The sequence below is a fragment of the Bos taurus genome, chromosome 5, assembly GCF_002263795.3.
Source record: "Bos taurus isolate L1 Dominette 01449 registration number 42190680 breed Hereford chromosome 5, ARS-UCD2.0, whole genome shotgun sequence".
Lineage (NCBI taxonomy): Eukaryota > Metazoa > Chordata > Mammalia > Artiodactyla > Bovidae > Bos > Bos taurus.
In genome coordinates this window covers 42675867-42703829 of record NC_037332.1, presented here as the reverse complement: position 1 = coordinate 42703829, position 27963 = coordinate 42675867, and the positions used below count along the sequence as shown (strand labels likewise).

General features: G+C 38.3%; 1 protein-coding gene and 1 pseudogene across 4 annotated transcripts in view; both read right to left on the bottom strand.

The window, feature by feature from the left end:
* PTPRR (protein tyrosine phosphatase receptor type R) overlaps positions 1 to 27963 on the bottom strand; it is a 273204-nt gene that overhangs the window by 180898 nt on the left and 64343 nt on the right.
* LOC112446905 (uncharacterized) lies at positions 13243 to 13362 on the bottom strand (annotated as a pseudogene).

Genomic DNA, 27963 nt, shown 5'->3' with positions numbered 1-27963 from the left:
TTGTCAACAAAGGTCTGTCTAGTCAAGGTTATGGTTTTTCCAGTGGTCATGCATGGATGTGAGAGTTGGACTATAAAGAAAGCTGAGCACCGAAGAATTGATGCTTTTGAACTGTGGTGTTGGAGACGACTCCTGAGAGTCCCTTGGACTGCAAGGAGATCCAACCAGTCCCTCCTAAAGGAGACCAGTCCTGGGTGTTCATTGGAAGGACTGATGTTGAAGCTGGAACTCCAATCCTTTGGCCACCTGATGCGAAGAGCTGACTCACTGGAAAAGACCCTGATGCTGGGAAAGATTGAGGGCAGGAGGAGAAGGGGATGACAGAGGATGGGATGGTTGGATGGTATCACCGACTCAATAGACATGGGTTTGGGTAAGCTCCAGGAGTTGGTGATGGACAGGGAGGCCTGGCATGCTGCAGTTCATGGGGTCGCAAAGAGTCAGACATGACTGAGCAACTGAACTGAAGTACTTTCTGACACTTACTGTTTGCAAAGTACTTCATAACAATTTTTATAACCTAGAAGAATGTAGCTAGCTTTCTGCATTTATTCACTTTGATCTCCTCTAAGTCTGTCAACAAATGCACAGTGGCACCAAAAGCAACATTAATCTTGTTATAAATTTTCACAAAACAAACCAGTTAAGGATAACTATTGATTGTGCACTGTGACTAAATCCTTCATTTTTCATATTTTTTGGGAACTTGAAAGCTAGCTCTTCTAACTCCTGATATTTACTCATGTGAAAGAAACATTTTTGGATTCCTTCTGTATTCCAGGCACCAGGGCTGGGGACCCTGAAGACACAAAGTCTAATGAGATTTGTGTTCCCCATATCTTCAAGGATCTTGTAGTCCAAACCAACAACTGTCGCACATGGAGACAGATGGAGACAAGTGTCAGGAGCTATAGAAACACAGAACGTCAGCTCCCCTCAGGCATGTAAGTTCCATGCAGGCGGGGACTTGTCTATTCTGTATATAGTGTCTAGAACTGGTACATTATAGTCACATTACATTATAGTCACAGTACATTATAGAATGAATTAATCTAAATCAGATTGTGCAGTCAAGTAAGATTACTTAGAAGGAAGATTGAGAAGGAGTCATCTTGAGAAAGAATGATAGGTAAGAACATTCTAACTTCCCCTGCTCTTACTTTGCTCTGAGTCATGCAGGGCTGGGGGAAACCCTCAGGCTATTACAAACCACTGTGTGTGGTGACGTAAGCATCTAAGAGAACAACTTGGGTATATATACATTTATTTCCATTCTCTTTAAATCTGAATTCGGTGTATATCGATGGTTGAGTCTAAGCTTTTCTCCCTCACATATTGCATTTCAAAGACAATTGCAGTATTACATGGCATAAGAAAATGTGTCTCAAAAAACTATGAAAAGTTGTCATCAAGTCTCCCTTTTCTGAATGGCACTTTTGGACAGAGAAGTGTGTTTTGAGTAAGGACACAGATGAGGACCTTGACCTCTCACTCATAAACCAATCTTCTAAGGTGCCCTGCTTTCTGTGGTCACCCTTATCAGTCAATTGGTATTGACTGAGAGGTTCATGGGTTGATGGTGATCAGGCCTATCCATGATTTCTTTTCTTTAATTAAAAAAAATTGTATAAAATTGGTGTGAATTTTATTTTTTCCAGCTGTATTGTATGCATGTGGGAATTTTGCTTCCCAGTCAGGGATCAAACCTATGTCACCTGCCGTGGAAGTGGCAAGTCCTAGCCACTGGACCCCAGAGAAGTCTCACCCATGACTTCTTAAGAACTAAAAATGATTTTGTATATTATCATAAAACTTATAATGTGCTTCTGGAGAACAAAGTTGTGTTACAATTAGCAGATATTTTACTCCTCCTATTTAAGCAAATAAAATTAAGGCTCAGATTGATGAATTGATTTGCTGAAGACCACAAAGTTAGACAGTGGAGGGGCTGGACCTTGGTCTCAGAATTTGGGTTCGGGTCTAGTGCTCATTGTCCCACTCTGTGTTCCCTCCAAGGGAACAGCAAGACTGGAGGTACCAATGGAGCCACCAAAGACATAAAATGAAAAAAAGAGGAGCATGAGGTCCTGAGGTTAAAAGATCTATGCAGTAGGGTATTCTGGCCATCATAGCAACTGGATATAACTGTGGATGATGTATTAAAGTTAAAGTAGGATAGGTGATGATTCAGTAACAAAGGGCTCCACATGTTCAGGAGCTTTATTGATAAAGAACTATTATCACTCACGCACCTCATGTACAAAAGATGCACCCCATGTACAAAGGATGCTCATTATAACATTTCAGAGACCCAGGCTGAAGGAGGCTTCATGTGACATGCTTCCATAATCTCAGAAGCAAGAAAAAGAGCACAGTTTACAGTACAAAGGCTCTAAAGCTTTAGAGCAGAAGTGGATTATATCGCCTAAAGCAAGTTGCATGGCCAAGTCTGCCACCAATACTCTCCCAGGGAAGAGCAAGGAATCTCCTGAAGGGTAGTTCAGTCTACTACAGCTGCTCGAGCAGCTTCTGTTATCTTTTAAAACTGTAACATCTATGGATAGCAACTTTGCCAAACTGGCACCTCTGAATCTGAAAGGCAATCACTGATCTCTCACCTGACCAGGCTGTCAACATTCTGTGCTTCTGCCAGAGGTCATCTTTGTGCAAGGATATGATCACTTTGCCAGAGAGAAAAAGCTGTCATCAGGGGTTCTAAGGTCTCTTTTGTATCCAAATGCGCTGTCTGGAATGGCGAATCAAAGTAACTATGAAACATTTTACACATAGCCAGCCACTAGGCTAAGCTCTGTGAAAGATATTCAGTACCTAGCACAGTGTCTAATATATACAGTGTTGATAATAGCTAATCCACACCTAGCCTCTTTTTAGACTTCACCTGTTTTAGCTTTTTTAAGTTCTCATAACTCTAAGAAAAAGTTACTGTTATTATCCCCACTTTACAGATGAGGAAAAGGTGACTGGCACAGACAGGTTAAATCACTTTAACCTCGAGTTCCCCTAATGAATAGTGATTCGAATTAAGAAAGCCCACACTTTTAACCCCACTGTGTAAAGCTGAAAATGATAAATGTTGAATATATTAATTAATTCTTCATTTTAAATTTGTGAATTGGGGGATAGGAGTAGGTTTATATGTGTTCTGTTGGCAATTCACCAGAAGGCACTATCTCATTTTTTTGGACCCAGCAGACTTAATGGGCTAATAATCACCAATCAATAGCCTAGGTAAAGTCTCAGTTGAGCTCTTTCAGATATTATTTTGGCATTCTCTGTTACAAGGAGCCAAACTGCAGAGAAAAGTGAAAGGAGGTTCTCTGAGCCCACCCATGGAGAAGATGGAATCAGAGGAAATGAGGGTTTCCCAACCCTCCCTTCAGCTGCGGAATGCTCTGGCTTCACTCTGGGTGAAGAATTCTGTTGTTACAAATGCTACAAAATAGAGCAACCCACACAAGTGGTACCATTTTCGTTTTGGCTGGTGTTCTGCAAAGCTGGCTCTCGGAGGACAGATGGCAAGCTGTCACTTCAGGCCTGCTTTTTGGCTCACCTGCATGTAGCCACATGAAGCTTTCTGTTTCTTAAGAAAGCATTTCTTTTCTCAGGTCATATTTATAGTTCCTGACACCTCATTGCTCCTCCTAGATCTCTTAAAGTCTTAACGATCAGGAAGTCTTCCAACATGGATCTTCCCACTTAAATCCCAACGTTTCTTCTAGTAGCACCCTAATGCCATTCAAACCTGACTCTGCCTGCTCTTGCTCACCAACATTTTAGTTTTAATGCTCACATTCTGAAACAAAATCTTTCTTGCCCAAATTTAGCATCTCCTCCAAGACCTAAATAGATACAGGCAGATCTCAGAGATATTCTGGGTTTGGTTTGAGGCTACCATGATAAAATAAGCATTGAAATGCAGTGAGTCCCATGGATTTTTTGGTTTCCCAGTGCATATAAAAGTTGTATTTATGTTATACTGTAGCCTATTAAGTGTGCAATAGCATTATGTTTTAAAAAACAATATGCCTACCTCAATGAATAAAATACTTTATTGCTAAAAAATGCTAACCATCATCGGAGAAGGCAATGGCACCCCACTCCAGTACTTTTGCCTGGAAAATCCCATGGACGGAAGAGCCTGGTAGGCTATAGTCCATGGGGTCGCTAAGAGTCAGACACGACTGAGCGACTTCACTTTCACTTTTCACTTTCATGCACTGGAGAAGGAAATGGCAACCCACTCCAGTGTTCTTGCCTGGAGAATCCCAGGGACGGGGGAGCCTGTTGGGCTGTCGTCTATGGGGTCGCACAGAGTTGGACATGACTGTCACGACTTAGCAGCAGCAGCAGCTAACCATCATCTGAACCTTCCACAAGTCACAATCATTTTGCTGGTGGAGGGTTTGAAGTATTGTGAAAATTACCAAAATGTGACACAGAGACACAAAATGAGCCAATGCTGTTGGAAAACTGGCACTGATGGGCTTGCTTAATGCTGGGTTGCGACAAACTTTCAATTTGTAAAGAAAAAAAACTTGAGTATCTGCAAAGTGTAATAAAACAAAATGTAATAGGCATGCCAGGATAACCTTATCTTACCAAATTTTCTATTCTCAATGCCTGGAATAGAATAAGAGGGCAGAATGTCTTGCTCACTACAGCAACACTGTTTATTTAAGTCATGGCAAGGCAACTGTCCCATATGCTGGAAGCTTTATGATTCATTGGTAAATGAATTCATAAGCTTTTGCATTTCTGTAGATCAGGGGTTGGAAATTCAAATGCCAACAGTGAGCAGACAAGTAAAAACAATGAATAATGTGAGCAGGGCTGGAGAGTAGTAGTCAGAAACAGAGTTGAGGTTCTAGCTACAGGGCCAGCAGCTTGGAGCTCTGGCCAATTGTTGCTGTGTGCAAAAGCAGACTCCATGCTGCCAGAGATGATTTTTCTAGAGAAGTTTAAAACTCAGATTTTTAAAACTGTGAAAATCTCTGATTTTTATTTTTAAATTTTTTCTATTTTTTTCTTGTTGTTAAAGTTTTAATTTTATATTATAGCCAATTAACAGTGTAGTGATAGTTTCAGGTGAAGAGCAGAGTGACCTAGCCATACAAATACATGTATCCATTCTCCCCCAAACTTCCCACCCATCCAGTCTGCCACATAACATTGAGCCAAGTTCCCTGTGCTATACAGTAGGACCTTGTTGGTTATCCATTTTAATATAGCAGTGTGTACATGTCCATCCCAAACCCTTTAACTATCCCCACTCTGATGGTAACCATAAGTTCATTCTCTAAGTCTGTGAGTCTGGAAAGCCTCTGATTTTTCAGTGTTACCTGAAGCTGAAAAATATTATGGGGAAAGGACTTTATAGGCAGAGAGAATTTGAGAGAATGTGGTATGTCTGAAATTAAAGCAATTTCATGTACTAGGGAGTAGTGCATGCTAGGCAATAATGGAAAGTGGGCTGGAAAGTCACGTGGATTTTATCCTGCAGGTGATGAGAATATATGGAAGGATGTTAGTGGTTATATGGTGCAGATTCACCTTTATATTTGAGTGGTTAAGAGGATGAGTTGAGGAGAAAACTGGGGTTGGAGCAGAAGTCAGGAGGATGCCACACCATTTCTGGGAAACATGTCGAGGATCTAACATACACAGGGATGCAGAGGACATATGGACTTAAGAATTCGTAGGAAGAGAAGCAGCAGGAAGTGGTGATGAGGTCAGAGTGGTAACGAGGGAGAAGCAAGGACACAGGCTGCCAGTCAAGTTTCTAGGTTGGAAAAATGAGTGGGGAGTGACTCCTGTCATTCCCTGAGGCTGGAAATATGGGGACAAGAGTAAGCATGGTGGATTCATGGTGTGGGGAAGTGGAGGTAACAAGTTCAGGTTTTGACAAGTTCTGTATGATATGCTGTGAGGTATTCAGGTGGGCTGGAGACAATTTCTGGGGAGACATCACTGTAAAGACTGCCTGAAGTCCTGGGAGTGGAGGGTGAGACAGGAAATACCTTGGGATCAGAAGCTGGAGCACAACAGCCTTTAAGGTGGGGAGTTGAGGATGATGTCTTAGGGGTTTAAGGAAGACAATCAATGAAGACAATACTCTTACTCACATCACATGTACCCTTGAAGATTTGGATCCTACAACCAAAAAGCCTCAGTAGGCAGGAGAAAGCAATGCTTCCCTGCCCCTACACATTGCAGTGGTTTGGATATCTAAGCTGCCAAGTGGCGAGCTCACTTTGCATGTAGCAATCCAATGGAAAACCCCTGATGGAACAAATGTGACATCTAGAATGGTCCCTGAAAAGGCCCCAGACAGGACAGACTCAATACATGGAAGAAGCTTTCCTGGGACTGCTCAATCCCTCCCATGCATTTCTTCTTCAAACAGTCACTGCAGCTACAAATGTTATCACACCAGGAAAAGGATGTACAATGATTTTGGCTTTGACTCCATCAGCAGGCTTTCTAGAAACTCAGGCAGTTATTGACTTTTGAGTCTGCATTCAGAAATTGTGGGCACATTGTGGGGAACAGAAACCTTGTCTTCTGCCACAGATGTCAGCGTCATGGAGCGTGGGCTAAAGTTAACTGCAAATTATCACCTGACACTGGGGCGCCAGATGTCCCCATACTATTACTGTGGGACTCCAGTACTTCCATAGCACCTTGGCGGCCTTTAGAATATGGTAACTATTTTTGAAATGTATTTCTAAAAAAAATGTATTTACATTTACTGATATTATCTTTTATAATTTTTTAAAATCTATTTTATTTAAAAAATGTTTTAAAGTTTTGTAGGGCTGCAAGCTTTTGCCCCATTTTTATCGTGACAAGCTTATAGATGTATGTAGCAAAGCCCCACTGAATGACGATGTTCTGAACCATCTCTCTCTGCATATCCTCAAATCTCTAGGGCCATCTAACTGAAAGTTTTGATACATGAAGATCTTTGTTCAGTCTTTTCAACTGACAAAATCACATGGGTAGTGTAAAGTGCAGAATTAGCTCATTTTCTCAAATTAGTTTGATGTTGGCACCTAGTAGAGACCTAACTATTTGAGTGATTCAAACCACAAGAACTCAAGTGATGGGAATGTAAGACTGATCAGGGTAGGGTTTTCCTTTCTTTCATTCATTGCTGCTCCTTCAGTGGTTGGAATCATGCCTAGGACCCAGCAGGTCTTTGATGTACAGTTGTTAACTAATAGAATGAATTTACTCCCAGGTAATCCTTAAAAGTAAACCATAGGAAAAGAACATTTTTAAAGGAGGAAAATTACATTTGTCATTCTGCATACAAGGTATCTATCCTGATTACTTGCTTCCTAGCTAGAAAATATTTCTTTAGCATCTCTTACTGGAAGTAATTGATGCTAAAAGTTAATTTACAGTCAAACATATGTCAATAGTTAGTTGCAGGGATGACTTGGAGAAAACAGCATTGGCTTGTAGTCAAAGACAAGGCTGCCCCTGAACTGTGCACCATCCTGGAGAAGCTGGCCACAGACCCTTGGCTGAAGTAGCCTATGAATCTGGCTAACTACTCCTGGGTAAACAAGCCAGAAACTGGGAGCTCTGCCCACTGTGAATCTGGAGACAGAGAGGAGGAGCCTGAGTGAAGACATGTGGGGCCTCTTTCCCCTACTTTTCTCCACTCACTTAGGAAATCCTATTGCTTTCAGGCCTCTTTCATTCAGAAAAGTAAATTTTCCAAGAATTAGATCCAATTCACCTTCTAAAAGCTCATATGTAAGTTTGATCAATGCTAGAACAAAAGCTAGTGATACTGTTACCACACCAAACTGGAGTCTGCTTGCCTGTGTGCAGTAAAGCCAACCTACCGACACTGGGTTATGGTGAAGAAAAGTACAGCATTTATTGCAGCACACCAAGCAAGGAGTCCAGGTAACTAGTGCTTAACAGGCCCAAATTCCTCGCATGGTGCCCTGTAATAAACACTGCACTTCCCTTCACCACAACCTGATGTCAGTAGATTGACCTGGAACTATTTTTTTCACTACCTTTAAAAAACATATTGGTGTTCATTTAATTTTGTACTACTAAAAGACTTTCAATCTGTGAACTTCTGAAAGTCTTTAACGTTTAAAAATTCTCTTTCTACTCTTGTATGTGTGTTAGTCACTCAGTTGTGTCTGACTCTTTGCAACCCAATGGACTATAGCCCATCAGGCTCCTCTGTCTATGGAATTCTCCAGGCAAGAATACTGGAGTGGGTTGCTATTCCCTTCTTCAGGAGATCTTCATGAGCCAGGGATTGAACCCAGGTCTCCTACATTGCTGGCAGATTATGAGTGACCAGAGAAGCCCACTCTTGTATATGAATATGCATGTATTTTTGTTTCCTCTGACTTGGTACAAACTCATCTCGTATGTGGAATTTGTGGAACTGGTTAGCCAAATGACCAGAGTATTTAATTTATTTCCTTCAGCATTTTCCAAAGTAAAGCAACTTTGTTAGTAAAAAAAAAAAAAAAAAAAGAAAAGAAAAAGGTAAGAAGAGATAAAAAGAGATGTAGCGCTAAATGTAGGTCAGTCAGAAATCCAAGACACTGTATTTTGCCCAAGCATTTATACCTGGTTCCAGTTCTGGCTTTCTCAAGTGAAAATCCCCCCACTTGGATATGTCTTTCAATCAGTAAGACAAAAGATGCTGGGCTATGTAATCTCTGAGTGTTCTATTTTTTATCTTTTACATTGCTGAAGTCATTGACTGCCTTCATGATCAGTTACTTTCGATGTCTTTAAGCACTGATCAGTTACTTTATTTGCCTTAATTTGATGGAATATTATGATTTCTCCATTATAAGTTCAATTTATATATTTCTTTTGCTGACTATTACAAAGAAAGCTATTGACTTGGAAATGCCCCTTCTTCACTATGTTCCTAGAGTCTGGGCCTCATTTTCTCAAAATTCCTTTAAAAAAGAAACAAAAAATTTCAAGATACCAACAAAACATCTTAAAAATATCGAGAATAAGTAATCCATGGAAGGTGGTAGCTTCAGAGGTTCATCCACATGACTGCTAATCCTACATTATGATTGATGTGTTATTGTAAATGAGGTTGCATATTGACTACCTAATGTAGATTTGGTCTCAAATCAATCTAATTTGTTTAAGTAGAGCTACTAACTATTTAGCACAAGTTTTATCTACTCTAAAGGTCAATAAAACATAAAACCTGTTGACGTCATTCTTTCTTAATGCATTCTGGCAAAGGATAAAGCTTGTGGATGCTGTCTGCGTAAAAGTGATTTATGTCACACATTATTGGTTGAGATTATCTGGGAGTGAAAGAGAAGAATTCTGGGCTATTTGAGATCCTAGATTATTTGGTTGGCCAGAAAGGCAACCACTTAAAGACAGAATGTAGGCAACCATAAACCAAAAATGATATCCCAAGAATATAGTGGAAAATGACTGTAAACTGGTAGCAAAGGCAAGTAAAGTGACAACACGCAAACAGAAATACATAAAGGAATACAAAGGGAGAAACAGGCAGCCAGAAACAGATCAAAACCAGGCACATTAGCACAGGAATAAGGTGAAGATACACATACAAAGGTCTGGGCCAAATCTAGTTTGACTGGTAGGGATTGTTCTAGCTCTCTGCACTGGGACTGCTGATTAGTCACCCAATATCCAGACTCTCCATTTGCCTTAACTAATAGGATCCTTCACATTTTAGCTGAACATGTAGCCACCTGTCTACAGATTACATTTCCCAGCCTCTTTTGCAGCTTTGCTATGTGACTCAACTCTAGCTAATGAGAAGTCAGTAGTAGAGTCTGCACCTTTCTGCATACCTTTGAACAGAAGCTGTCTGTCCTCTGCTTCATTCCCTGCTTATGGACCAGAATGTGGATACTGTGATGCTGAAGATGCTATGACACTGTGATGTGAATGTATAGAATTATCTCTTAAAGTAGGGTGGGATGGCAAGAAAGACACAACGTGGGTCTCAGATAAGCTCATTTGTTGTTGTTGTTCAGTCACTAAGTCGTGTCCAACTCTTTGGGACCCCATGGACTGCAGGACGCCAGGCTTCCCTGTCCTTCACCATCTCCCAGAGTTTGCTCAAACTCACATCCCTTGAGTTGAAGATGCTATCCAACCATCTCATCCTCTGTCTTCCCCTTCTCCTCTTGTCCTCAATCTTTCCCAGCATCAGGGTCTATTCTAATGCACTGGATCTTCACATTAGGGGGCCAAGTATTGGAGCTTCAACTTCAGCATCAGTCCTTCCAATGAATATTCGGGGTTGATTTCCTTTAGGATTGACTGGTTTGATCTCTTTGCAGTCCAAAGGACTCTCAAGAGTCTTCTCCAGCCCCACAGTTCAAAAGCATCAATTTTTCAGATGAGCTCATAGATCAGAACTTTTCTGCCCACTTGATATACCTATCAGGCTAGATTTCTATAGGAAAGAAAAGTAAAACCACTGAACTGATATCCTAATTCACTCAAACTTTTTTTACTCCTCTTTATTCTGTGTGTGTGAACATATATGTCTAAAAGACATTTGATACATCATTGATCACTGAACATGATTACCACAAGTCAAATGGCTTAAATTGCTAAAGATTACGGGGAAAAACCTTAGGAATATGTAATTGCAACACATGTGTCATCTCTGAAGCTATACAGGCTATTTTTAAACTATTATACTCTAGCATAATTGTGTCGATATTGATTTGGGGTATCTAAGTCAGGGGGATAAAACATTCCATGAGATATCATTTTATGGTCTGCAAACTCCTTTCTTTTAATGATATTAGAGTACCATGGACAGTTAGCGAGTAAAAGAAGTGATTACTGAATTATCAACCTTGTGATAGGTAGAAAGAACCTGGTTATGATATGGTTCTGAGCTTACCCACTTGATGACTGATTGATTGTGCTCATATGTGAGCAAGGCATAGAGTTTGGCTTCCCTCCACTGGGACACTGGTTGGTACTCTTATTGGTACTTAAAATATCTTTCCTAGAAGCAGATATAAACTACTACCAGTTCAAAACCAACATGCCTATGCCATCCTGCAATATTAATGCCCTCTTATTGGCTTGTCTGTTGTCCCATAAAAAGTGATCAAGTCTTTGGATTCTGAAATGTGAATTAAGTAACTACAGTCACTGGATTCTGATTTTCTGTTTGTTCCTGAATGCCACTGAATTCATGTAATACTATTGCCATAACAAATTACTGAAATTTCATGCCTGAAATAATATAAATTTATTGTATAGCTTTGTAGGTCAGAGATCTGACATGGGTTTCACTGGGCTAAAATGTGTCTACCAGACCACATTCTTTTCTGCAGGTGCTAGGGCTGGGGTGAACTCATTTCTTTTGCCTTTTCCCATTTCTAGAGGATGTCATGTTCCTTGTCTTGTGGTTTCCTCCTTTCATTTTCAAGGGTGCCAATAGCACACTGAGTCCTCCTCACACTGTAACACTCTCACATTGCTTCTTCTCCACTTTAAGGACCCTTGTGATTTCATTGGCCAGGATAGTCTCCTCATCTTGAGGTCAGTTTATTAGCAAACTTGATTCCATCTGCAACTTTATTTCCCCTTTGCCATGTACAGTAACACATACACAGGTTCCAGGAATTAGGACATGGACTTTTTGAGGTATTATTCTGTTTACCATAAGCATTTCTGAGTTAAATGGACTAATTTCTGAATCTTTGATTGTAGCCAGCTGCTTCATCCACTAGAGTCTTTCCAACACAGGATAGAGATTTACATGATTCTGAACAATTGGTGTGACAGCACACAGGACAGTGAAACATGGGTCATCGTCGAAAACTGTGGGGAGAACCCACTGCAAATTCTTCCCCCCTTAAGAATGTTTGAGGCCTTGTGGGGGAGGCAGGCATTGTCCTTGTGTCTGCATTTGAATATCCTTCACCACATATCTTCCCTGGTGGCTCAGATGGTAAAGAATCTGCCTGCAATGTAGAGAACGGGTTTGATCCCTGGTTGGGAAGATCCCCTAGAGAAAGGAATGGCTACCCCAGTATCCTTGCCTGAAGAATTCCATGGACAGAGGAGCCTGATGGACTACGGTCCATGGGGGTCCCAAAGAGTTGGATATGACCAAGCGACTAACCGACTAACACCTTCACTTTTCACTTCTGCTACATAGCAGGAGATTAAGGTTAATCTAATTCCAGCATAATTCCTCCACCAGAATTATCAGAACAGGGGTTAGATTTAACAGAGATACCACGAAGTCACTATGCATACAAATATACTATGATCAATATGGTCAGATTATCTTCTTATCTCGAATTTTTACAATTGGCTTTACCTCAGAGATAAGAGACCCTTACAATCAATTTCTTTTGTACTCTCAGTAACTAAGCCTTCTTTGGTTGGTTTTAGAGAAATCCCTGTACTGAGCCTTTTCTCTGCCACAGAAGAGCCATTCAGTGGAAATTCTATCTCAGCTCAATTGGACTCAGACTGCAATGTACCAACAAAATATCATAATGCATAAACAGCTACAGCCACCCTTCACCTGAACTACCTGTGAATCAGCAGTAGAGTTAAGATGCAGTGCCTCAATATGCTGGATGACAAGAAGATCTAATGTTAAACTTATTAATATGATACGGGTAATTCAATTTCCTGTAGAGGTATCACATAATTTTCCATATTTCTTAGAAGAAAGAAAGTGAAGTCGCTCAGTCATGTCCGACTCTTTGCTACCCCGTGGACTGTAGCCCACCAGGCTCCTCTGTCCATGGGATTTTCCAGGAGTGGGTTGCCACTTCCTTCTCCAGGGGATCATCCCAACCCAGGGATCCAACCCAGGTCTCCCTCATTGCAGGCAGATGCTTTAACCTCTGAGCCACCAGGGAAGCCCAAAATGAAGTTGCTCAATTGTGTCCGTCTCTTTGAGACCCCATGGACTGTAGCCTACCAGACTTCTCCGTCCATGGGATTTTCCAGGCAAGAGTACCAGAGTAGATTGCCATTTCCTTCTCCAGGGGATCTTCCCGACCCGGGGATCGAACCCAGGTCTCCCACATTGCAGGCAGATGTTTTACCCTCTGAGCCACCTCAAAAATGGCAGAAGATAGTGGAACACTATCCATGGACTGTAGCCTACCAGGATCCTCTGTCCATGGGATTTTCCAGGCAAGAATACTGGAGTGGGTTGCCATTTTCTTCTCCATAAGCCTACAGCATCTGGTATTCCCAGGTGGTCTCCCATCCAAGTACTAACCAGACCGACCCTGCTTATCTTCCAAGATCAGAGGAGACAAGGCGCGTTCAGGGTGGTATGCTGCTGTTGCTAAGTTGCTTCAGTCGTGTCTGACTCTGTGCGACCCTACAGATGGTAGCCCACCAGGCTCCTCCGTCCCTGGAATTCTCCAGGCAAGAATACTGAAGTGGGTTGCCATTTCCTTCTTCAATGTATGCATGTATGCTAAGTCACTTCAGTCATGTCTGACTCTGTGTGACCCCACGGACAGCAGCCCACCAGGCTTCTCTGACCACAGTATTCTCCAGGCAAGAATACTGCAGTGGGTTGCCATTTGGGCCATAGACTTATCTCCATTTGCATCACAAACTGAATATCCCTCATCCCTTGGCTGATTCTCTCAACCATGACTTGGGTGATCTCCCCCAAATTATTAGTATCTCTACAAGGTAACTCTTGCAACATGACTCTGATTCTGAGTACCAGAGTCCATAGGAAAAGCTGAAAACTAGGACATAATTGCATGATGTGATGCTTAAGATTGGGTAAAGTAAGAAAACCTTAGTCATGGAGTTGAAAGCCTATTGAAAATAAGGTAAGGATTGAAAGTGTAAAATAATTCTGATTTTTACACAACACAATAATATCTTAAAATATTCAAATGTAAAATATTCACATTCCAAATGTTTCATGTAAGCTGAATAAAAGACAACTTTCCTCCCAATTTAATAAAAAGTTCTGATACCAGATTACTACTTACTCATTTAATTGCTCACAGCATTAGTTTTCACCATAAATTTAAAATCCAATTAACATTTTATTAATGAGAGTATATGCATGGGCACATAGTATTTATAAAACAATTTACTAATACTCTGCGGATAAGCCTTTCTGTTAACATTCCCCTGGTGCTCTATTAGTATTAGCATTGCAATTTTCTTTATCAATACTCAAGTCTCCTAGCTTCAAATTTAATTTTACAAGTTTTCAAAAACAAAATACAATGTTAATATTTCCCCTGAAGGAACTTAGAGCCAAATTTCCTCTTTAAAAGCACAGCAAAGAAATTCCTACGGAAATGAAAATACGTTGTATTTGTAAACAACTGCTACCACTTTTTATGTAAGACTTCTGAATTTTGCTTTTTTATATGAATATATTTTACCTTTTCCCTATAATTTTCTATAAGGAGCACAACAGATTATAATGAACATAACCAGATCTGTAAAATCATTGAATTGCTCAAATACCATTCTTTGGGAAATCTTCATCTAATGAAGACCTTAGTATCTATTTAATCTTGAGTTGTTCCCAGTGTTGGATTAGATGACATGCTTACTGGATTTATTTTATGAATATTAATTTCCTGTAGCTATTGTAACAAGGAACCACAAACTTGGTAGCTTAAAACAACAGAAATGTATTCTCACATAGTTTTGGAGTTCAGCATTCTGAAATTAAGGGGTTGGTCTGACTGCAGTCCCTCCAAAAGTTCTATGCAATGATCTATTCTTTGCCTCCTCCAGCTACTGGCAGTTGTATGCATTCCTTGACTTGTAGCCTGATTACTCTTATCTTTGCCTCTGTGGTCACACTGCCTTCTCTTCTCTGTGTCTTCTCTTCTGTCTGGCTCAAACCTACCTCTGTCTTTCTCTTACAAGGACACTTATCATTGGATTTAGGCCTATCAGGGTAGTCCAGGATTATCTCAAGTTGAGATTCTTAATCACATCTGAAAAGACCACTTTTCTAAATTAGCTAGCATTCACAGATTTCAGAGATTTGGTGCAGATATCTTTTGGAGGGCTATTATTTAGCCTTTGATGGCAGATTTTTAAATCTATTTTGCTTGAAATATTCTGTCTTCTGCCTTATAATTTTACTGTTCTTTCAGTTTGTTTAAAGAACTAGAACTAATTCTAGAAAAAGTTTTGTATATATACTCTACTTAAATATTTAAAGAAATTTGTTCGATTAAGTTTGGAAAACATATTTTACTTCAGGAGGTAAAAGAAATCACTCACAAAATTAATGAAAAAAGATGAAATACTTGTATTAAAATATGACAATTTTCTGTCTTTGAATAATTGACTGTTATACTGAGGTCAGAGGCTGGCAAAAAAATTAATGTGTTTGAGTTATTAAAAAAATACTGTCTTTATTGTTGAATTAAGGAATATAAGGAATAAACTAGGCCTTTACATGTCCTGCAGTCTCACTACTGTTATAGTCTTAACGCTTTTCAGTTATGGTTATCTTACCCCAGAAATGTATATTGCAAGCTAAACGGTCTATTTTTGGGGCTCCAAAATCATTGTCAATGGTGACTGCAGCCATGACACTTGCTCCTTGGAAGAAAAGCTATAACAAACCTAGACAGCATATTAAAAAGCAGAGACATTTTTCTGGAAGAGTTTGAGCAGGATAGGTGTTAGCTCTTCTCTAAATTTTTGGTAGAATTCAGCTGTGAAGCCATCTGGACCTGGGCTTTTGTTTGCTGGAAGATTTTTGATTACAGTTTCAATTTCCGTGCTTGTGACGGGTCTGTTAAGATTTTCTATTTCTTCCTGGTTGAGTTTTGGAAAGTTGTACTTTTCTAAGAATTTGTCCATTTCTTCCACGTTGTCCATTTTATTGGCATATAATTGTTGATAGTAGTCTCTTATGATCCTTAGTATTTCTGTGTTGTCTGTTGTGATCTCTCCATTTTCATTTCTAATTTTATTGATTTGATTTTTCTCCCTTTGTTTCTTGATGAGTCTGGCTAATGGTTTGTCAATTTTATAGAGGAAGGTAAACTTCCAAACTCATTCTATGAGGCCACCATCACCCTAATACCAAAACCTGACAAAGATCCCACAAAAAAAGAAAACTACAGGCCAATATCACTGATGAACATAGATGCAAAAATCCTTAACAAAATTCTAGCAATAAGAATCCAACAACACGTTAAAAAGATCATACACCATGACCAAGTGGGCTTTATCCCAGGAACGCAAGGATTCTTCAATATCCGCAAATCAATCAATGTAATACACCACATTAACAAATTGAAAAATAAAAACCATATGATTATCTCAATAGATGCAGAGAAAGCCTTTGACAAAATTCGACACCCATTTATGATAAAAACTCTCCAAAAAGCAGAATAGAAGGAACATACCTCAACATAATAAAAGCTATATATGACAAACCCACAGCAAACATTATCCTCAATGGTGAAAAATTGAAAGCATTTCCTCTAAAGTCAGGAACAAGACAAAGGTGCCCACTTTCACCATTACTATTCAACATAGTTTTGGAAGTTTTGGCCACAGCAATCAGAGCAGAAAAAGAAATAAAAGGAATCCAAATTGGAAAAGAAGAAGTAAAACTCTCACTATTTGCAGATGACATGATCCTCTACATAGAAAACCCTAAAGACTCCACCAGAAAATTACTAGAACTAATCAATGAATATAGTAAAGTTGCAGGATATAAAATCAACACACAGAAATCCCTTGCATTCCTATACACTAATAATGAGAAAACAGAAAGAGAAATTAAGGAAACAATTCCATTCACCATTGCAATGGAAAGAATAAAATACTTAGGAATATATCTACCTAAAGAAACTAAAGACCTATATATAGAAAACTATAAAACACTGGTGAAAGAAATCAAAGAGGACACTAATAGATGGAGAAATATACCATGTTCATGGATTGGAAGAATCAATATAGTGAAAATGAGTATACTACCCAAAGCAATTTATAGATTTAATGCAATCCCTATCAAGCTACCAACAGTATTCTTCACAGAGCTAGAACAACTAATTTCACAATTTGTATGGAAATACAAAAAACCTCGAATAGCCAAAGCGATCTTGAGAAAGAAGAATGGAACTGGAGGAATCAACCTACCGACTTCAGGCTCTACTACAAAGCCACAGTTATCAAGACAGTATGGTACTGGCACAAAGACAGAAATATAGATCAATGGAACAAAATAGAAAGCCCAGAGATAAATCCACGCACATATGGACACCTTATCTTTGACAAAGGAGGCAAGAATATACAATGGATTAAAGACAATCTCTTTAACAAGTGGTGCTGGGAAAACTGGTCAACCACTTGTAAAAGAATGAAACTAGAACAAAGGGCTTTCTAACACCATACACAAAAATAAACTCAAAATGGATTAAAGATCTCAACGTAAGACCAGAAACTATAAAACTCCTAGAGGAGAACATAGGCAAAACACTCTCTGACATACATCACAGCAGGATCCTCTAGGACCCACCTCCCAGAATATCGGAAATAAAAGCAAAAACAAACAAATGGGACCTAATTAACCTTAAAAGCTTCTGCACATCAAAGGAAACTATCAGCAAGGTGAAAAGACAGCCTTCAGAATGGGAGAAAATAATAGCGAATGAAGCAACTGACAAACAACTAATCTCAAAAATATACAAGCAACTCCTACAGCTCAACTCCAGAAAAATAAATGACCCAATCAAAAAATGGGCCAAAGAACTAAATAGACATTTCTCCAAAGAAGACATACAGATGGCTAACAAACACATGAAAAGATGCTCAACATCACTCATTATCAGAGAAATGCAAATCAAGACCACTATGAGGTACCATTTCACACCAGTCAGAATGGCTGCGATCCAAAAGTCTACAAATAATAAATGTTGGAGAGGGTGTGGAGAAAAGGGAACCCTCTTACACTGCTGGTGGGAATGCAAACTAGTACAGCCACTATGGAGAACAGTGTGGAGATTCCTTAAAAAACTGGAAATAGAACTGCCTTATGACCCAGCAATCCCACTGCTGGGCATACACACTGAGGAAACCAGAAGGGAAAGAGACACGTGTACCCCACTGTTCATCGCAGCACTGTTTATAATAGCCAGGACATGGAAGCAACCTAGATGTCCATTAGCAGATGAATGGATAAGAAAGCTGTGGTACATATACACAATGGAGTATTACTCAGCCATTAAAAAGAATACATTTGAATCAGTTCTAATGAGGTGGATGAAACTGGAGCCTATTATACAGAGTGAAGTAAGCCAGAAGGAAAAACACCAATACAGTATACTAACGCATATATATGGAATTTAGAAAGATGGTAACAATAACCCTGTGTACGAGACAGCAAAAGAGACACTGATGTATGGAACAGTCTTATGGACTCTGTGGGAGAGGGAGAGGGTGGGAAGATTTGGGAGAATGGCATTGAAACATGTAAAATATCATGTATGAAACGAGATGCCAGTCCAGGTTCAATGCACGATACTGGATGCTTGGGGCTAGTGCACTGGGACGACCCAGAGGGATGGTATGGGGAGGGAGGAGGAAGGAGGGTTCAGGATGGGGAGCACATGTATACCTGTGATGGATTCATTTTGATATTTGGCAAAACTAATACAATTATGTAAAGTTTAAAAATAAAATAAAATTTAAAAAAATAAATAAAAAGCAGAGACATTACTTTACTGACAAAGATCCATATAGTCAAAGCTATGGTTTTTCCAGTAGTCATGTATGGATATGAGAATTGGACCATAAAGAAAGCTGAACACTGAAGAATTGATGCTTTTGTACTGTGGTGTTGGAGAAGACTCTTGAGAGTCCCTTAGACTGCAAGGAGATCCAACCAGTCCATCCTAAAGGAAATCAGTCCTGAATATTCATTGGAAGCACTGATGCTGAAGCTGAAACTCCAATACTTTGGCCACCTGATGCAAAGAACTGACTCATTGGAAAAGACCCTGATGCTGGGAAAGCCTGAAGGCTGGAGGAAAAGGGGACGACAGAGGATGAGATGGTTGAATGGCATCACTGACTTGATGGACATGAGTTTGAGCGAGCTCTGGGAGTTGGTGATGGACAGCAAAGCTTGGAGTGCTGCAGTCAGGGGTCGCAAGGAGTCGGACATGACTGAGAAACTGAACAGAATTGAAACAGTCTATAAAAGTTTTTATTGACTTAACACATTTAAAAATATTTAACTTTCTAATGAAACATGGAATGGCTAATGTTTATTGAACGTTAATTGAGTGCTAGGCCTCTCTGGAGGTGAACATGAATGTCTAAAAAGGCAATGTGAATATTATGTGTTCACAAAAGCTCTCAAACATTATCTCCATAATTAAGTGCTCTTCAAGAAACTCCCCAATTGCTCTGTAAAATATATGGAGCAAATCTCAAGGTCTGCTAGATGCTGGTGATAAGTGGATTCGGTTCCAGCAGATCTGTGTGATTCTACACCAACTCATTGTCTGCTCACTAAAAGTCAGTTGGGTGTGTTTCCAAACCTGTATATGCCAAATGCATTTATTCTTGTTACTGCTGTAATTTAGGAACTCTTATGTAGGATGGTTAAAATGAGCACTGAAACCCAGATAGCTGTTATTTCTATGAAAACTACGCTGAAATCTTTGAAAGATTCAAGACACATATGTTGCTAAAAAGAATCCCTGTCGAATTAGGTTTAGGTTAGACAATTGTACTACAATAGGAAAAATTATAGAATTCTAGAAGGATTCTGTACTCACATTACATCTTTAAGGTTCTCACTCCTTTTTATTTGAAGCATAATTGATTTATTATGTTTCAGTTATACAGCAAAGTGATTCAGTCACAGATAGTTACTAGGTAGATAGAGAGATACGATCTTTTTTAGATTGTTTTCCATTACAGGCTATTACAAGATATTAAATATAATCCCCTGTACTATACAGTAGGTCCTTGTTTATGTATTTTATGTATAATAGTAAATAGAGTAGTGTGTATCCTTAACCTCAAATTTTCAATTTATCCCTTCGCTTTCTTTTCCCTTTAGTAACCACAACTTTGTTGTCTGTATCTGTGAGTCTATTTCTGTTTTGTAAATAATTTATATAATATATTAAAAAATATATAATATATATGTAAATATATATATTATATAAATATATAATATATTTATATAATATATATTATATATAAATAATAATAAATATATTATTTATATAAAATTTATATAATTTTTAAATATTACATATATAAGTGATATCATACAGTATTTGTCTTTCCCTGGCTTACTTTATTTAGTATGATAATCTCTAGGTCCATCCATGTTGCTTCAAATGGCATTATTTCTTTTTTCTCAATGGCTGAGTAATATCCCACTGAATATATGTACCACATCTTCTTTATCCATTCACCTGTTGATGGACATTTAGGTTGCTCCATGTCTTGGCTATTGTAAATAGTGCTGCTATGAGCATAGAAGTACATGTATCCTTCTGAATTAAAGTTTTCTTCTTTTCTGGATATATGCCCAGAAGTGGGGTTGCTGGATCATATGGTAACTTTTTAAAAAAAATTTAAGGAATCTCAATACTCTTTCACATAGTAGTTGCACTAATTTACATTGCCACCAACAGTAAGAGAGTTTCCTCTTCTCCACACCCACTCCAGCATTTCTTATTTGTAGACTTTGTGACGATGGCCATTCTGACCAACGTGAAGGGTACCTCACTGTCGTTTTGATTTGCATCTTTCTAATTAGTGTTGTTGAGCATCTTTTCATGTGCCTATTGGCTATCCGTGTGTCTTTTTTGGAGAAATGTCTATTTAGGTCTTCTGCCCATTTTGGGGGTTATTTGTTTTTCTGATATTAAGGTGTATAAGCTATTTGTATTTTGGAAATTAAGCCCTTGTTGGTCACATTATTTGCAAATATTTTCTCTCATTCTGTAGGTTGTCTTCTCGTTTTGTTTATAGTTTCCTTCGCTGTGCAAAAGCTTTTAACTTTAATTCAGTCCCATTTGTTTATTTTTGTTTTTAGTTACTCTACTCTAGGAGATGGAGCCAAAAAAGTATTGTTGTGATTTATGTCAAAGAGTATTCTGCCTATGTTTTTCTCTAGGAGTTTTATTGTAGTATCCAGTCTTACATTTAGGTAGGTGTTTAATCCATTTTGAGTTTATTTTTGCAAATGGGGTTTTCATTCCATTTTTAAAAACACTAAAATTGGAAATTAGATATAAAATTTGAGCATGGTTTTTATAAGATGACATTGTACCCTAATTAGTATATTCATAATAAAAAATGGTCTAAGGTTATAAAGTTGAAACTAAATAAAATAAAATAAGACTAAAAGGTACATCGTTTTTATCATTATCTACTGCAGTTGAACTAAATTAGTTAACCAATTATCAGTTTTGATTACATTACATAAGAAGGTTCATACTAGATTTGGACTTGAATTACATGATAATTTTAGTTGATTTAAAAAATTTTCATTCAAATCCTGTGGAAAGAGTAACTAGTAGACAAATATTTATGCAAAATAAAAAGTAAATACAGTTTATATGTACAATATATACCTATGTTTCCTACTAGCTATGGTAGGAAAATACCAGATAAGTATAAATCATGTTCGGAGAATGCGATGGCATACTAGAGTAGGGTATACTCTAGTACTCTTGCCTAGAAAATCCCATGGACAGAGGAGCCTGGTAGGCTGCAGTCCATGGGGTTGCGATGAGTCGGACATGACTGAGTGACTTCACTTTCACTTTTCACTTTCATGCATTGGAGAAGGGAATGGCAACCCACTCCAGTGTTCTTGCCTGGAGAATCCCAGGGACGGGGGAGGCTGGTGGGCTGCCATCTATGGGGTCGCACAGAGTCGGACACGACTGAAGCGACTTAGCAGCAGCAGCAGCAGCATAAATCATGTTGTACACTTTTAGGGAAGTAGAATTTAGTTGAGGGTAAGACCACAACAATAACATAAAAAAGAACAACAATCAATACACAGAGGACAAAACTCTGAGTTACATTTTTTCAAGCATAATAAAAAGAAGAAAAAAATAGAAGACTTTGTGGGCTACTGGAATCAGACAAAGTTTCAAAAAGGAGGTTGGATCTGAATTGGACAGTGAAGAAGGAAGACTGGGGAAGTTAGGGAAGACAGCTGGAGGGAATTGGAAAAGCAAAGGTCAAGAGGTAAAAGTGAGGATATTAGAGACTTTCCTGGTGTTCCAGTGGCTAAGACTCCACACTTTCAATGCAGGGAGTACGGGTTCAATCCTTGGTCGGGGAACTGAGACCCCATGTGCTGCATGGCGTGGCCCCCCATAAAAGTGAGGATAGTATATGAAAGAGCAGTAAGGGCCCAGCTGGAATGAGTGCATTTGGTTCAGGCTCTCATTTAAAGTTCTGAAAATCATGAAAGCAGATCATGAAAGCTCAGGAAGCTCATTTCCTTCTTCTAGGAAAATTTCACTGGGAGGTGAAAGTTGAAGGAATAGAAAGGTGCAGAGAGAAAGCAACTTGTAGGTGTGCACAGGAAATTTCCCCCCAAACACAGAGCTCACAATAAAAATGAGTGGAAACATTGGAAGCACTTATCTTGGTTAGAAAAACAAGTCAAAGGGGAAAAAAAGGAAAGAAACAAAACTGAATCATAGGGATTGCACTGGACAGAATCTGAATATATATTTATAACACATCATCTAAAAGAGGAGACTGAAAAGTCAGAATCACAGCAGGACAATTTAGAAAGGATTCATCTATGGGCTTAGAGCAATGACATTTAGCATGCTTTTCTGTATCCCTTGAGGATGATCTGTATTCTACTTTAATTATCTTTAACACACACACCCACACACATAATGCTAATATTTTCCCATTAACCTTAAAAGTGCACTATTTCCTTTAAGGACTACCCCAACCACACCATGAATCTTAGGTCTTCACTGGCTAAAATGCCCAAGAAAAGTATGAAATCCAGTGCTGCGCTTTGTGCCTAGTGAAAGTGAAGTCTCTCAGTCATGTCCGACTCTTTGCGACCCGTGGACTATAGCCCACCAAGCTCCTTCATCCATGGGATTCTCCAGGCAAGAATACTGGAGTGGGTTGCCATTTCCTTCTCCTAGGCTTTGTGCCTAGTAGTTCTATAAATGACCACATGAATAGAGCCTAGGGAGCTAAGAGAAAAATGGAAAGTAGAGAAAGAAAAGAAAGCAATTCACTTAATCTTGGCATCTTGCCCTGTGGAGTCAACATCACTGATGAACTGTCTGGTGGCCTATCTTTTCTATGATTTTCTAGAATAAGCTTATGAATCTGCCTCCCTGTTCCTGCCTCACCAAGAGATGAAACACCAATTAACAGGATTTGTCAGTAATGGGCTTTAGATCTAAACCTCCCACAACCATAATGCTTGGAAGCTGAGAATTTCTGAATTTCAAACTCTGTGGCTTCAAGTACCCGGATGGACGTCTCGAGAGCCTAGAAAGACTCAGCAGAACTGGGAAATTTGGCTGGATTTTCATTTTAAGAAGTATTTGTTCTATTTTTTTTTCCCCAAGAACAGTTTAGAAATAGTCGGAACATGTAATTTGTGTTACTTGATTTGCATAAACATAATGATTTTCAGTGAAGATAATTTGCAGTCAGTTGATTTTTGGAGTACTCCATCCTTTCACTGAGATTCTGAAGAGAAAATTATTTCAAATGAGTGTGATCATAAACTATTATTACCTAGAACTAAAAATGTATATGTGTCATGGGGTCATTAAATGAGTTACAAGAAATGCCCACTCATATTACATATAATGGGGGAAAATGTCTTTAAAATTAACAGAGTTCAGATGTTGACTACAGCAACCATCAAACAACTCTTAAAAATAAAATATAATGATTTAGTGTGTAGACAGCTGTACTGGCGCTGAGTAATCTCCATTTGCAATAATTACCCGGTTCTGTGATCAAATTTCCTTCTCTCAGTACTATTCCCTCTGGATATTTATATGCTCATCTGTGTTCATGCAGATTAATGGATATTAAATTGTAATGATCAGATTAGAGACTTGTCTGATAATTTAAGAATGGAAATGTACTTTGAATGCTATTTAGTTACTCTTAGTTTGAATAATGTAAAATAATCATTTACAATTCAGATTATTTACAGCTACATCAAAACACTGGGGCAGAATATGTTGTAGATGCTTAGAATTATGATTTGAATCTGAGAAAATAATTTTCAAATAAATTTCTGTGTAGTGTCCATTCAATAAATATAATTAACATTAAATAACCCTCATTGGGAATTCTTAATCAGGTATTTCACAAATATTTACTGAATAAAGATAACTTCTGACTATTTCATCTTGGTATAAGTTAAATAAAATTTTGTGACCTAGTCCACAACCATGATCACCATCCATAATTTTGTGCTTATATGAAAATATGCCTCTAATTCTAAACAACTAACTCATCAATGAATTTTGGGGACATAACATACTTAGCCTGAAGAAAAGAATACACAGATATTATTTAATAGCTACTTAATTATTTAGATACATGTTATTGGAATACATGTATTAGTTATGACATAAAATTTCCAAAGGTAGAAATTCAAACAGTAGTTGATAAGTATAAGAAGGAAATTTTTGATCAAAGTAAGAAAGAATTTCCTAACAGGCAGAGCTGACCAGAGTTAAACCCACTGCTTTGGATAGGAGTGGCTCCCCACTGAAGTAGATTCTTAAGAACAGGCCAGATAGCCTCTTAGCAATGACAGTATAGAGAGAAACTCTGTCTGGAAAGAGCATTTAGACTTAGTTGCTAAGGCTTTGCCATTTTGCAGTTGCCAGAATAAGCCTTTGGGATTGTCTGTGGATTTTATTCAACTCAACTACCAGTTATTTTCATTAACATAGCATTGACACTTATTTGTGTAGTAACACATCACCACATTTAAGAAGAGGGACATCTGGTGGATGAAATAAGCAAAAGAAGAGAGGTTTTAATTTCATATTCATATTTTAACTGTTTTTGACATTTCCATTGATTTTTTCCATGGAAAAAAATGATCAATCTATCTATATAAATATACTGTTTACAAGTTCAGTTCAGTCGCTCAGTCATGTCTTTGTGACCCCATGGGCTGCAGCATGCCAGGCCTCCCTGTCCATCACCAACCCCTGGAGTTTATTCAAACTCATGTCCATTGAGTTGGTGATGCCATCCAACCATCGCATCCTCTGTTGTCCCCTTCTCTTTCCACCTTCAATCTTTCCCAGCATCAGGGTCTTTTCAAATGAGTCAGTTCTTCACATCAGGTGGCCAAAGTATTGGAGTTTCAGCTTCAACATCAGTCCTTCCAATGAATATTCAGGACTGATTTCCTTTGTAGCAACAACTATTTATAATCAGGTGATTTGGGTAAGATAATTGTTTCATCTAGTCCTTTAATATTTATCGAATTAATGCCTTTTTAGTAATTTTTCTTTCATCAATTCAAATTAGGCTTTTTCAGGACGAGTTGCTTGTTCTTGTAAAACATAAGCATGTAATCTTCTTGGCTACCAATTAAGATTTGTGTTTTTAAGCTTAGTCATTCCGCAGAAGAAATGGCATACACACAAACAGAAAATACCCAATTGTCTAAACTATAAATACAATTGTTTAATTTGTCTTTACCGAGCTATTCATGTGATTTTTTTGCTCTCATAAATTTGAAATTAATTTAAATATTCAAATAGAGTAATACATTTCTCTATGGGAATAAGGTAATTTTGTAACCATTCAAGAAAGAACAAGATAGCAGCAATTTAGCGGCAGCTTGCCTGAATTAATAAAATGAATCCAATTCTACTAACTAAAATGACTACCCAATTCTTTAGTGATATTTTTCATCAGTAATATCTACACATAAATAAGGCAGTGCTAGGAGCATCACTCTTGAGAGTGGTGTGCTATGTGCTAAGTTGTCTGGATCTTTGTGACCCCATAGATTATAGCCTACCAGACTCCTCTGTCCATGGGATTCTCCAGGCAAGAATATTGGAGTGGCTTGCCCTACCTTCCTCCAGGGGATCTTCCTGACCTAGGGATCGAACCCCTGTCTCTTATGTCTCCTGCATTGGCAGGCAGGTTCTTTACCACTAGCACCACCGGGGAAGCCCCTGACATTCTATTCTCTGTATCCACAAGAGAGAATACTGAAGGCACTTAAATATATGGTGAGTGAATCTCTTCACATCCATCTTACCTGGGAGTGATTTCACCCTTCCTTGAGCACTCAGAACTCTATGACTCTATACTTTTTTGGGGAATAAGAATTGATGTACCTCTCCTTCCTATCCATTCATTCCCTCACTCACTCATTCACTCATTTACTTTCAGTGCCAGGCTCTGTGCAGAACACAAATGTATTTGGCAAGGTATCTTCCTTCTATAGATCTTCAGATATAGGAAGGAAGATACTGTCCCTTTGTTGCTTTGGACAAAATACAACCTCAAATGTATTTTGTAGAATACATGAATAAGTTAGTAAACTACTAATTTTTCTGAGTATTTCTTCCTAACATATTTTAACCTCATTCCCTCCCTTTTTACTCCAGTCTCATATATTGATTTCATAAAAGTTATAAAAATCATTTAACATTTGTTGGGCATTCATTATGCCCAACATTATATGTATTATGTCCTAAATACATATAAGTCATTTGATTTAATACTCAAAATAACCTTATAAAGTGGAATTTCTAAAAACATTAAATACTTATTTTTTAAAATGAGGAAACAGAGGTTAGGTAATTTGTCTAAGGTAAGCAAGCTGGTAGGTGGCCAAGCCAGTGTTTGAACTCAGGTAGTTTCCAGTCCCAGAGATGGCTCTTTTAACTAGTGTATCTATCATAACTCTATTAATGGCCCTTTGGAAAAACACGCAGACACAAAAGTACAAATTAATTAATTAATTTTAAATACCAGTGAGAATGAAAATGGATAGTATAGTTATTTTACAAAAATATGTAAGTATTCTAAAAGACAATCAAGGAGATGGAAACAAGAAGAGCATTCAAAGTCCTATAAGAAAAGCCAGAAAAATGTAGCAGGTAGAGAGGTTAAGAATGCAGTCTTGGGAAGGAGTCTGGGTTCACATTCCAGATCCATTACTGACTAGATGTGGAACTTTATAGGCAACTACTTAACTCTAATCTGCTCTTGTTTCTCTAATCTAAAAAGAGGAATAATAAGACAGCCCACTCTGGAGGTATTTGTGAGGATTAAAGAAGTTAATATGTATCAAATACTCAGAAGATGACCAGCACAAAATAGCACTGATACTGTTATTGCTGTATTTCATCATGTTAAAAATGCCCTCCATCATACAATGACATATTTTTTGTGTAACCTGATAGAAAAAGTGTTTATTATAAAATGCACGATGCCATCACGTTGGAAACACATCATAATGTTAGAGATGTTGAAATGTTTTGTAAAAAAGTATGTCTTAAAATTGATGAAACACCATTTTATTATTATAGACAGAATAGAGAAGAAAAAAGAAGCCATTTGAGAGAATTAAATGTTTGAGTACGTTAACATTTTCTTTTTTTTCAATTCTAATTTTTACTTTCTCTTCATTATTTTTTCAAATATTTTGTGCCTGACCATCAGCTTTTAGTCTCATTGTTGTGGGAATACTATTTTTGTTTAGATCTAAAAGTTGGTTGCTGGTCCAGTGGTTAAGACTGCGCATTTACACTGCAGGGGGCACAGGTTCAATCCCTGGTCTGGGAAGTAAGATCCTCCATGCTTTGTGGTGCACCCCACTACCTCCCTGCCCCCTGCCAAAATTACTTGTTGTACTCAATCCTCTGAAGAAAGACAGAAGGCTCTAGAAGGACCATAGGC